We start from the raw sequence: 12872 nt of genomic DNA on the forward strand, positions 1-12872 counted from the left end.
CAGTGGTTGGGAGTCTGCCTGCCGATGCAGGGGACACGGGTTCGCCCGGTCCGGGAAGATCCCACATGCCGCGGAGCGGCTGGGCCCGTGAGCCATGGCCGCTGAGCCTGCGCGTCCGGAGCCTGTGCTCCACAACGGGAGAGGCCACAGCAGTGAGAGGACCACGTACCGCAAAAAAAAAAAAAAAAAAAAAAAAAAAAAAGAAATCTTCTAGATTCCTGGTAATGGTCTATTTATTGACTTGTATGTTCATTTTGTAATAATTCACTGAGGTGTACATTTATTATCGGTGCACTTTTATTTATACGTACTCCAAATATAAATGGCTCATTGAGAAAGAAGAGAATCTGCAAGAAAGAATCTTAACCCAAAGCGAAATAAAAGTGCACAACTGGATTGCATTGCTTGCCTTCTCAAACACTTGTAATGGTCCCCATTGCCCATAGAATCAAGTTTAAGCTCCTTAGCATGGAATATCAGAAGGTCCTTTAAGTTTGCAAGGAGTAACATGCCTTCTCTCCATCTAACTAGCATTCGTACTCAGTGCCCTCCCTCAAGGTAAGGAGACAGATGCTACCATCCATGTGGCAGAATTTTGTCACCTCAGAAACAGCTGCTCTCCCTGTATTCAACCATGGTTTCTGCCTTTGACTCACACAATAATCACTGGCCCAGTCGTCTGTAGCCAGGGGAGCAGGCTTTGTTTGAAACAAGTTAAGCCACTTAAAGGCTAAAATAAGCTTAGGTTTCATTTAAAGGCTACAAGAAGCTTCATAGGAGTCAATGGCATGATGAAGACACCAGATGTGTTGTCTTAACAGTATCTCTGTCTAGAGAGGTGAAGGTTCCTGGGGGTCTCCTTTGTGGATTGGACTGCACCTGGAGTTCAGGTCTGGGCATCATGCTGTGAAAAGGATGGAAATCAGCCTGACATAACCATCAGAGAGAGGCCACGATGATGAAAGAACTTGAATCTACATCATGGAAGCAATGGCTGAAAGGCTATCTTCCCAATCCATGTGCCTTGGCATCCCAGTGTGCTCCGAATCATTTAAAGCTGTACTTGGACACGAATCACTCAGCCCTTGAGCAGGACTTGGGACAGCAAAAAACCCCATGCCGGCCAGCTGTGGTCAAGACAGCCCTGGTAAGGGCTCTGTATCGTTCAAGCACAGTGGGCCTGAGGATGCCTTTCACGGTCCCCCAGGGGAAAGCACAAAAAGTGACTCTTGGCACTGGCTCTCAGCCTGGATATACTGAGCATAGACAAGAAGGTGCTGTACCACCTGAGACATCTACTTTGGCAGACAGAGGCAGAGCACATTATTGCCCATCCTGAAAGAGGGACCGAGGACCTCCTGCTGAAGTAGTTCATTCCAGATGCCCAAAGAGCACAGTGTGTGACCCTAGGGGCTGCCAGCTGGAGGTGGGGAAGGGAGGCTGGCAGGGGCCCTGTGGATGTGGTTCTGGTGCTGTTCAGAGCCTTTCTTCCCATACAACAACTTCTTCCCTCCCTGGGTAGCTTAAGTACCCCTGAAGGAGACATCCATTCCACTGGCTGGGCGCTCTAACAATGCGCCTGCATTCTGCAAAGTAGAGCTTCAGCATATTTTGAAATACTTAAAAAGTTCAATTAGATTAGAAGTCCTTTCTCACCAGCATTAGAAACTTCAACATTATATTTGTCAATGAAAGTAAAGGAAAAGCTATGAGAGTCTTTAACTATAACTTCAACTATTACACATTTTTGAAGGTTGTAAAAAGGGTATTAAATTTTAAATCACAGCTTCTTGTCCATCACGGCTACCAAAAATTTGAAGAAACCGTCATTAAAAAGTCTTGATCAGGAATTACCTGTAGCCATTTCAAACGTAAAACATGATGTTGAAGGTTACATTCATGGAATTAAGCTAAGTTTTGCTGTCAAACCTTCAAAAAGATTTTATTTGGAAGCTAGGTACAAATTCAATATTTAACATCCTCCCTAATATTTTATATTTTATTTTCGTATCATAATTATGTACTGCTATAAAGAAAATGTAATGAATTTTTCATTAATCCCCAGACAGACATCCCTAATTTGTTTCGGGTTCACCCCAGGGTGTCATACAAATATCATTTTCGACATCTGCCTTGGAATTCAAAAGCCTAGGAAACATTGGTAGAAAAACGTCGCTCATATAGGAGACACATCACGGATACACCAGGTCAGAAGAGCAGCCCTGGGGGCCAAAAATTCAGTTGTTCTGAGTGTCCCCAGTGGGGTAGACTTGTACCTCAAGTGAAGGCTCCAGGCAGATGAATTTCAGTCAGATCTTAAGAGTCAGCTCTGCCCAAAGAGAGAGGCCATAAATGCTCCAACAGAATCTGGCTCACCAGTTGGCAGAAAGTCATAGATGGAGATTCAAACTTCATAGCATGACTGGCCTGAGGAACATGTAAAGCCTCTTCTGACCTTTAGATTCTATGATTCTGTACCAGCCAGTTCAGGAAGCCTTCCAGCCTCTGCTTCCTTGACATTTCTTAAGTTCTCTGTATGGAAAGACAGGCAGTCATCAAGGAGCGTAAATAAAAATCCATCGTCATGCCATACCTGGCAGAAAGATGTTGAAATAAGATTGACATGATGCACACAGAAGCATCTCTACGTCTACTGTCTTTACCCTTGAGAAAGACATGTGGGGAGACAGACAGTGATCATGGCTCAGGGTTCTAGACTTTACTAAACCACCCCCTAACTACTAGATACTGGGAAAGTCAACTCCCTTTTAATTTAATTTTCTTATCAATACAAACAGTGGAGATGAGATTGGGAGGCTTGGTTCATTTCTAAGGGTTTTCCCAGCTGTAAATTTTTATCTAAGATTGTTGATATAACTTCTCCTGGTTTAATTGTCCCTCATATGTACAATGAATATGGAAGGGCCTCTCTCTCACAGGGTAGTAGTTGCATTCATTTCAACATTTACTAAATAAACATATATTGTATGTCAGGCCCTGTGCTGGGCACAAATACATCAAACTTTAGTAGAAAGGACGGACTACAAAAAGCAGGTTAAAGGATGGTGTTAAGACCTTGAAGGACTTACAGGCACTGAAATAACTCTCAAGCTATATGGGAAAATGATGTGGAAGGACGCAGCGAAGATGGTGACCATCAGGGAAATGAAATAAATTCTCCCACCCAATCCTGTCCCCCATAGCAACACAGCAACCACTATGTGTTCCTCGAACAAAAAGTATGCTGGACAGGCAATAGCTACTTCATGACCCAGGGCTTCCCTAGAGGGACAGGATATAAAACACTGGATGATGGGCAACAAATAGGCATGGGTACCACCAACAGGAGAGGTCCCATCTGGTTCACCTGAGACAAAACTGAGAAGAATTCCTGAAAACTTACTGATGGAGTTCTAGGACACCAGGAGGTTGAATAGAGATGCACACATGTTCACCAAGACCTTGCTAGCGTACTTGAGAAAGGGAATACAGTGACAGTTGCTGTGGATGAGTTTTGCAGACTGAGGTCATCCAGGAATTCCGTGTGCAAATTCAATCCACCCGTGTTAATGTGACATGGTATTTTCTGCTCATTTATCAACTTAATTTAATCATATGACATAATTTTGTCATAACAGTATTTGTTCTATATGCCAGGTAATCCCAAAAATTCTGGGAAAGAGAGATTTTCCACCTGGCCGTGTTCTTTGAAACAAATTACCTATACGTGAAAAATTAAACGGAAAGAGGAGGATTTTCATAAAATGAATAAGACCCAGTTCCTGCAGTCGTGGAATTCAAACGCTAACTGGGTGCACAGACGTGGATTCAACTATCAATGTGAAAATATCGTGAGGATTAAACAGGATGACAAATATCAAGGGTGCACTAAACACTAAATCACAATACATATCACATATAAGGTGTATAGGTAGTAGTAGTAGCAATAGTGGTATTATCACAGAGAGGTTCCTGTTTAGACTAACTTCTCTACAAGGAAGGGGCATAATCTTTCTCCCTGATCATTTGAGTAGCATCTAAACAGGGTCTGTTTCTAAAAATCATTATTCTAGGCAAGGCTATGTTTGTCATTCAGCTGTGCTCTGTTCTTTTAACCAAGATTTCTAACACCACTTCAGTCCCTTATATAATCCCCAGTTTTCCCCCATTTTGAAGGTCTCTTTGTTGTTGATGGCTCTGCTTTCACACAAGACTTGTCTGAAAGGTCTGGGTGCTTTCACTTGGGCCCTATCAGAGATCATGGTTAGTGGAACTCTCGGTATTTTATAGTTTTCATCTCATTAATGCCAGCACTAATTTGTGGTCTAATCCAATACCACCCCCATAAGATCTGCATGAATACACACTGGATTTCAATCTGCCATTCAACAAGCATGAAGTCCTTTATGTTCATTATTAGCCAATCAAACAGCCCCAGTTTCTTTTCTCTGCATTTTTCCATAGTGAAATCATTTTGTTATTATCCCAAAGCAGTGGCTTGGTAGGAAATATTAGAAAAAACAATCACAAGAACAGCCCTGCCTCCTCTTCCTTTTCTCCAGCGAATGCAACTGTTTTAACCTGGAAACTCCAGTTCAGACTGAGTCGCCAGTTTGTCTGTGAAAATGCTCCTTCCCTAAGATAGCTCTTACCCTGAGGTATCTGGCAGTATATTATAAAATGGGCCTGTGTTTTATCCTCAAAGGAGCAGAAGGACTGTTGAGATAAAAACTAACTCATGCTCTGGCAGAGAATAAACCAGGTTGCCAAATGCACATGGACTAATGGACCCAAAACGCCACATGTGCCAGGGTGACCTTATTCTGATGCCTACCATTTTCTTTTCCTGAAAACTGAGGCCTGGAATCATTATCATGGAATTCTCCTTTGTTCAATTTCCATGGTTAAATGATTTCCCTTTCACATCATTTCAACCCCATGCATCATCACCAAAAGTATTCCAGTCTGCTATTATGTTCTGTGTTTCCTGTTCCAACTAATGCCTTGTCCTTTAAGTTCCTCTCGTAATTCTCTGTTCTGCAAAAATTTCAGTGGTGAAATTGGTTCAAGTTGGCTTGGCTATTTGTATTTTGAGTTAAATTAAAACTAGAGTGAATGTTCATAAATAAAAAGAGACAACAAACGGCAGTGTCTAGTTCAACCAAAAGACCTGGTAAATTTCAAGAGGGGTCATTTTTTTTTTTTTCTTTCGCTTTTAATGAACAAAGACAGGAAGTCTCAGAAGTGGGTATTTTCTCATACAATAAGGACCTTTCACCAACCCCACAGGAAATGTAGAGCAGAATGGACCTTCAGAGCTGTCCCCAGTCAGGGGAAGGGGACGGGGCTTTTATATCAGCATCACGGGATGCAGGCTGCCCCCAAAGCGGGAGTGGGGCTCTCTCCCCACCTGATGGCAATTCCCAGAGAGATACATTAGCCAACAATCTTCCCAGTAGCTAAGGAACTAAGCCCTTCCGTCCTGAAGAGGGGATCTGGGTGATGCAGCACACCATCCAAAGCACAAGGTAACCCCCCATATAACATGAAATATCTGATTATCCACCTTAAGCTGAAACAGGTTCCATGAGACGTTTTGCCAAAGCTCTTCAAATCCTATTTTGACTGTGGGCACCAACAGCTGCCAAGCATTTTACTCTTTATGGGTTCAAAAATAGAACCCCTATTTTCACAAAGTGCAAGAAGAAAGTGAAGAACCGGGTTTTATGTCTCAGGTCAGCTACATCTGTGCCTTAAAGTGACACAAACATTCTAAGACTCTGCTGCTTCACCAATAAAACGAGGATAACCCCATTGACTGTATCTTCCTTATCAGATTACTAAAAGAGGCAATGGATGTGAAAGCGCTTGATAAATAATAAAATGCTATATAGACAGAGCTTCTAATATTTGGCACAGAGCAAGTGCTCAAAAATATATATGTTGAATGGGTAAAGGAGTATGATTCTAATTCTCCCACATCCCACCAAGAGCCTGGCTTCCTCCCAGCACATGGCAGGTCTGGTCCCTCAGTCTAGCAGCTTGTGTAAGGAACAGGGAGGACTTGGTGTGAAGTGGAAGGACACCCTCCACCCTCTGACAAACAGCACAGCATGGAGACAAGCATCCTCTCTACCCTGAGGGCACAGCTTTCATCTGGCAAACCAGGAGCAGTCTCCAGAAGCAACTCATATCAGTGCTGAGTCCTAAAAAATAGCTCTTTATCAATTATGCCTAAACAAAAATTATTTTTATGATAGACATGCTCCAGTGTTCAAGTGGAAAATATTAAACAAGCTCACCCAGCAAGCCAACTTGTTTTGGGGGAATCTTGAAAACATTATCGTGTGATGTGGGTCTGCAATTCCTTAGCCACAATTCCAAAATCTAAAGAGCTCTGAAAACCAAGTTTTTCCTGAACTCATACGGTGGCAAAAACTGACCTGAACTAATAGGTTGTGGTCTTTATTTACTCCTCTTAGTGGATTTCACTGCAGAAATATGAGTGAATTTGATTATGAGGGGCCACCCAGCCCCTGCTGGTGGTGTTATGGAACACACAGTATACATTCTGTAGGCTTCAGATATGGGACTACAGTGGACCTGTAATAATTGCCAAAACTTATTAAGAAGTTGCTACGTATCAGAACCTGTTATAAATGCTTTGCATCTATTATCTCAGTTAATCCTCACAGAACCTTACAAGGTACATCCAAGCATCTGTCCTATTTTACAGATGAGAAAATTGAGGCACAGGGAGAGTGCAGAAGCTGTCAAGTCACACAGCAAGTAAGTGGTAGGTCTGGGGACTGAAACCTGCCTGAAGTGGTCTGAATCCAGAGCCTGCCTGTTCCCTTTGCAGCAAACTCATCTTGGCAAATCCTACAGGAATCAGCAACAGGCAAAATTAGTTGCCCCTTAGGAGACACATTGAAAATCTGTGGTGACTGAGGTGTTCAGGAATTGCTACTTGAATTAGGGTGTGTGTGTGTGTGTGTGTGTGTGTGTGTGTGTGTGTGTGTGTACCCATATATATGGAGAATTTTAAGAAATTGGCTTAAGCAATAGTGGGGACTGGCAAACCCAAAACTGTGAAGTCTGTAGGACAGGACAGCAGGCTGGAGACATAGGCGATGGCTGATGTTGCAGCTTGAGTCTGAAGACTGTCTGGAGGCAGAGTCCCCTCTTTCCCATGGGACCTCAGTCTTTTTTCTCTTAAGGCCTTCAACTGATTAGATAAGGCCCACCCACATCAAGGAGGAGGATTTGCTTTACTCAAAGCCTACTGATTTAAATGTTAATCACATTTCTAAAATACCTTCAAAGAGACATCAAGACTGATACTTCACCAAATATTGGGCTATCATGGCCTAAGCAAGTTGACACATAAAATTAACAGTCAAGCTACTCTTAAAATGATCCAGTCTAAACTGGGTCTGTTAAAGCTTAACATTATAGTTTTATGTGATTGCAAACTGAGTATTTAAGCAAACAACCCAATGTTGCCCCTGGAGAAAGAGATGCTCCTGGTCATAGGCTCCCTATGACCCACCTCTGAGCAGAAAAGTGTAGAGAGCTGATAAGATACAAGTTGGGTCTCTCATTGTTGACCAGAAGGCTGCCTCCTGCATCTATGGCACTCCATGTGTTAGTAGAGTTTGGCTCACAAGTGACAGAAATCCAACTTGAATCAGATTAAGCAAATAGGGGGTATATTATCAGGGTGCTGGAGCCAATGAAGATGGACAGACTTTCCGCCTTCAATCCTTAAAGTCAAACAATTAGCAGAAATTTCACCGATATCAAGCAAACAAGGGGAGGGCAGCTAATGAATGAAGCAGAAGTTTCTGACCTAGCATAGCTCCCAAATATGACCTTTGTCCCCCAACCCCTCCAGCCATAACATCACCCACCCCTGGCCCACCAGATGCAGTAACAGGGAATCAAAAAAATCGTAAACTGCAACTCCTTTATTCTCAATCAGGAGAGAAGTGAATTGAGGGTACACCTTCATATTTTCCCTCTTCTTATCGGGAGGGAATAGAAATGTCTCCCAATAGAAATGGGAGAGAATAGAAAATAGATGGATGAATGAAATAGGAAGAGACACCCAGGGGCCATTTTCCCTGCCAGAAATGAAGGCTTTAGGACCACTCAGTGGATCTAGGACCTGTGCGGGTGGAATAATCTGGAGCTCAGGGACCACAGCACATGAGAATGTGATCTACCCCAACTAGTTGGGGTGAATTCTCATAAAGTACACTTGACAAAATTAGAATACAAAACAAAGCATGGGTTTTCTGGTGGAGATTTCCCACATCTTCAGCCCCATCTGCCCTCTTTTTTTTTGTCCACTCCCAAGGCTTAAAAAAAAAAAAAAAGGTGGAAAGAAAACAAAACACCCAGCCTTCAAACAACACAGAATGGGAAATGATAAGGTTTCGGACACAGTAGAAGGGAAGGGTCCAGGGGAATTCATCCACATGACACAAGAGCAGATACCGGTTGGAAAAGTTTCTCAGATTAATCATAAGTAAAATGAAAAGAGATGACAAGAAAGCTTCGACGCACGTTACAGCAAAGGAGGAGGGAGAAGTGCGAGGGACGAAGGGAGAAAAGGAGGAAGGAAGAGGGAAGAAAGAAGGAAGGGAGGGATGGTCCAGTGAGGGAGGGGGTTCTGCGGTGCATCCTAACCTGATGCTCACATGGCAGGACCTCAGCCGAGTTTGCTCACTGCTCGGCCTCCCTTAGTTCCTGCCCAGCTCTGAGCAGGATTCCCCAGCCTTCCCACCTGTGAGTCACCCAACATCCTTCTGATCAATTCCTTTTCTGCTTAAATTAACAGAAGTTGGTCTTTGTTGTTTGAAACCAAGAATGTAAATTGATACAGATGGTGAGCAGTTAATCCATTTAAATAGAAAGCTAATATTAAGTTACTGAGGGAATTCGAGATACAAAGCAGGTGTAAATGTTACAAACTTTGCCAATATATAATAAAATAATATAACTAACAAAAACGGGAGGTGGTCCACTAAGATCAGGAACAAGACAAGGTTGCCCACTCTCACCACTCTTATTCAACATAGTTTTGGAAGTTTTAGCCACAGCAATCAGAGAAGAAAAGGAAATAAAAGGAATCCAAATCGGAAAAGAAGAAGTAAAGCTGTCACTGTTTGCAGATGACATGATACTATACATAGAGAATCCTAAAGATGCTACCAGAAAACTACTAGAGCTAATCAATGAATTTGGTAAAGTAGCAGGATACAAAATTAATGCACAGAAATCTCTGGCATTCCTATATACTAATGATGAAAAATCTGAAAGTGAAATCAAGAAAACACTCCCATTTACCACTGCAACAAAAAGAATAAAATATCTAGGAATAAACCTACCTAAGGAGACGAAAGACCTGTATGCAGAAAATTATAAGACACTGATGAAAGAAATTAAAGATGATACAAATAGATGGAGAGATATACCGTGTTCTTGGATTGGAAGAATCAACATTGTGAAAATGACTCTACTACCCAAAGCAATCTATAGATTCAATGCAATCCCTATCAAACTACCACTGGCATTTTTCACAGAACTAGAACAAAAAATTTCACAATTTGTATGGAAACACAAAAGACCCCGAATAGCCAAAGCAATCTTAAGAACGGAAAATGGAGCTGGAGGAATCAGGCTCCCTGACTTCAGACTATACTACAAAGCTACAGTAATCAAGACAGTATGGTACTGGCACAAAAACAGAAAGATAGATCAATGGAACAGGATAGAGAGCCCAGAGATAAACTCACGCACATATGGACACCTTATCTTTGATAAAGGTGGCAGGAATGTACAGTGGAGAAAGGACAGCCTCTTCAATAAGTGGTGCTGGGAAAACTGGACAGGTACATGTAAAAGTATGAGATTAGATCACTCCCTAACACCATACACAAAAATAAGCTCAAAATGGATTAAAGACCTAAATGTAAGGCCAGAAACTATCAAACTCTTAGAGGAAAACACAGGCAGAACACTCTATGACATAAATCACAGCAAGATCCTTTCTGACACACCTCCTAGAGTAATGGAAATAAAAACAAAAATAAACAAATGGGACCTAATGAAACTTCAAAGCTTTTGCACAGCAAAGGAAACCATAATCAAGACCAAAAGACAACCCTCAGAATGGGAGAAAATATTTGCAAATGAAGCAACTGACAAAGGATTAATCTCCAAAATTTACAAGCAGCTCATGCAGCTCAATAACAAAAAAACAAACAACCCAATCCAAAAATGGGCAGAAGACCTAAATAGACATTTCTCCAAAGAAGATATACAGAATGCCAACAAACACATGAAAGAATGCTCAACATCATTAATCATTAGAGAAATGCAAATCAAAACTACAATGAGATATCATCTCACACCAGTCAGAATGGCCATCATCAAAAAATCTAGAAACAATAAATGCTGGAGAGGGTGTGGAGAAAAGGGAACACTCTTGCACTGCTGGTGGGAATGTGAATTGGTTCAGCCACTATGGAGAACAGTATGGAGGTTCCTTAAAAAACTACAAATAGAATTACCATATGACCCAGCAATCCCACTACTGGGCATATACCCTGAGAAAACCAAAATTCAAAAAGAGTCATGTACCAAAATGTTCACTGCAGCTCTATTTACAATAGCCCGGAGATGGAAACAACCTAAGCGCCCATCATCGGATAAATGGATAAAGAAGATGTGGCACATATATACAATGGACTATTACTCAGCCTTAAAAAGAAATGAAATTGAGCTATTTGTAATGAGATGGATAGACCTAGAGTCTGTCATACAGAGTGAAGTAAGTCAGAAAGAAAAAGACAAATACCGTATGCTAACACATATATATGGAATTTAAGGGGAAAAAAATGTCATGAAGAACCTAGGGGTAAGACAGGAATAAAGACTCAGACCTACTGGAGAACGGACTTGAGGATATGGGGAGGGGGAAGGGTGAGCTTTGACAGGGCGAGAGAGAGTCATGGACATATACACACTAACAAACGTAGTAAGGTAGATAGCTAGGGGGAAGCAGCCACAAGGCACAGGGATATTAGCTCGGTGCTTTGTGACAGCCTGGAGGGGTGGGATAGGGAGAGTGGGAGGGAGGGAGACGCAAGAGGGAAGACATATGGGAACATATGTATATGTATAACTGATTCACTTTGTTATAAAGCAGAAACTAACACACCATTGTAAAGCAATTATACCCCAATAAAGATGTTTAAAAAAAAAAGAAAAAGAAAAACGGGAGGTGGGTGAGGAAAGTGGAAAGAAGTGGAAGTGCTAATTTCCTCACCTTTCCTAGCAGGGAATTAATAGGTACTAATTAAAATGGAAACATGTCGTTTTAAAAACATAATGACTCATAAAGTTTCTCATAATCGTTTTATAAATCTTAGGGTGATACTTTAGGGAATGCAGGTGAAGAAGCTTAAGTTCAGAACTGATAACTGACTTAACCAAAATCTAACAGCTGATTCATTCAAAACTTCAACAAATGTGTCTCCTAGGTGCTAAGCATTATGCTAAGTGTTGGGCTCACTATGGAGGACGACCCAACACGGTTCCTGCCTTCACAGGGCTGACAGTTTAGTGGGAGAGCCAGACATAAACAAGAACAAAGACGTAAATATGAAATTACCATTGTGATCAATGCTGTGAAGGCAAAGAAGAACTCGCTGTGAGAGAGAGTAAGAGAGGTGGAGGCACGCTTGACAAAGAGCGGGCAAGACCTTCTTGCCCACCAGCGGGTGGGCATTTACGAAGAGACTTTGAAGTTGGGAAGGCATCAGCCTAACAAAGATTGAAGGGAAGATAATTCCAGACGGAGGAACAGCATGTATCAAAGCCCCAAGGAAGGTGTCTTAGTCCGTTCCGCCTGTTATTACAGAATACCATATCTGGGTAGCTTATAAACAACAGAAATTTATTTCTCACAGTTCTGGAGACCGAAGTCCAGGAGCAAGGTGCTGACAGATTTGGTGTCTAGTGAGAGCCTGCTTCCTGGCTCACAGATGACTGTCTTCTCCCTGTGTCCTCGCATGGCAGAAAGGGTGAGGGAGCTCTCCAGGGTCCGTTTTAATCTCATTACCTCATCACCTCCCAAAGGCCCCATCTCCTAGTACCATCACAGTGAGGGGTTAGAGTTTCAACACATGAACTTGGAGGGACACAAATATTCAGACTATAGCAGTTCACCTCTGGCCCCCCCCAAAATTCTTGTTCTTCTCACATGAAAATACATTCATTACATCTCAACAGCCCCCAAAGTCTTAACTCGTTCCAGCAACACCTCTAAAGTCTAAAGTTCAAAGTCTCAATCTAAATATCATCTAAGTCAGATATGGGTGAGATTGGAGGTATGACTCATCCTGAGGCAGATTACTCTTCATGTGCCAACCTGTGAAACCAAGCAAGTTGTGTGCTTCCACCATATAATGGTGGGACAGGCATAGGACAGACATTTTCATTCCAAAAGGGTGAAATAGGAAAGAAGAAAGGGTTAATGAGTCCCAAATACGTCCAAACTACAAGGCAAACTCCATGAGATCTTAGAGCTCAAGAATAATCCTCTTTAGCTCAGTTCTCTGTGCTCCAGGCCCACTGGCACAGAAGTGCCGCCTTTCAAGCCCACTGGGGCAGGAGTCCCACTTCCTGGACCCACTGGAGTAGTGATCCTGTCCCTGAAACTTTGTCAGGCAGGGGTTGGGCCTCCCAGGTTCAGGATGGCCCTGCCCCCATAGCTTTGGGAAGAGGTCACCTGGCCTGTTGAAAGCAAGGCGATGGTCCCCCCTTTTGAAACCAAGGAAGCAGTCCTAATGATCTCTGAG

The 12872-nt window shown here is 42.3% G+C and overlaps 1 long non-coding RNA gene across 1 annotated transcript in view; it reads right to left on the bottom strand.

The window, feature by feature from the left end:
* Positions 1 to 2382: 2382 nt before the first annotated feature.
* LOC114902501 overlaps positions 2383 to 12872 on the bottom strand; it is a 41515-nt gene continuing 31025 nt past the window's right edge. The window contains exon 6 of the long non-coding RNA XR_003795516.1: positions 2383 to 2532. This is a non-coding gene — a long non-coding RNA (uncharacterized LOC114902501). The remainder of the gene's footprint in view (positions 2533 to 12872) is intronic.

Source organism: Monodon monoceros, unplaced genomic scaffold, assembly GCF_005190385.1.
Source record: "Monodon monoceros isolate NGI ecotype Baffin Bay Population unplaced genomic scaffold, NGI_Narwhal_1 Super_Scaffold_20, whole genome shotgun sequence".
Taxonomy (NCBI): domain Eukaryota; kingdom Metazoa; phylum Chordata; class Mammalia; order Artiodactyla; family Monodontidae; genus Monodon; species Monodon monoceros.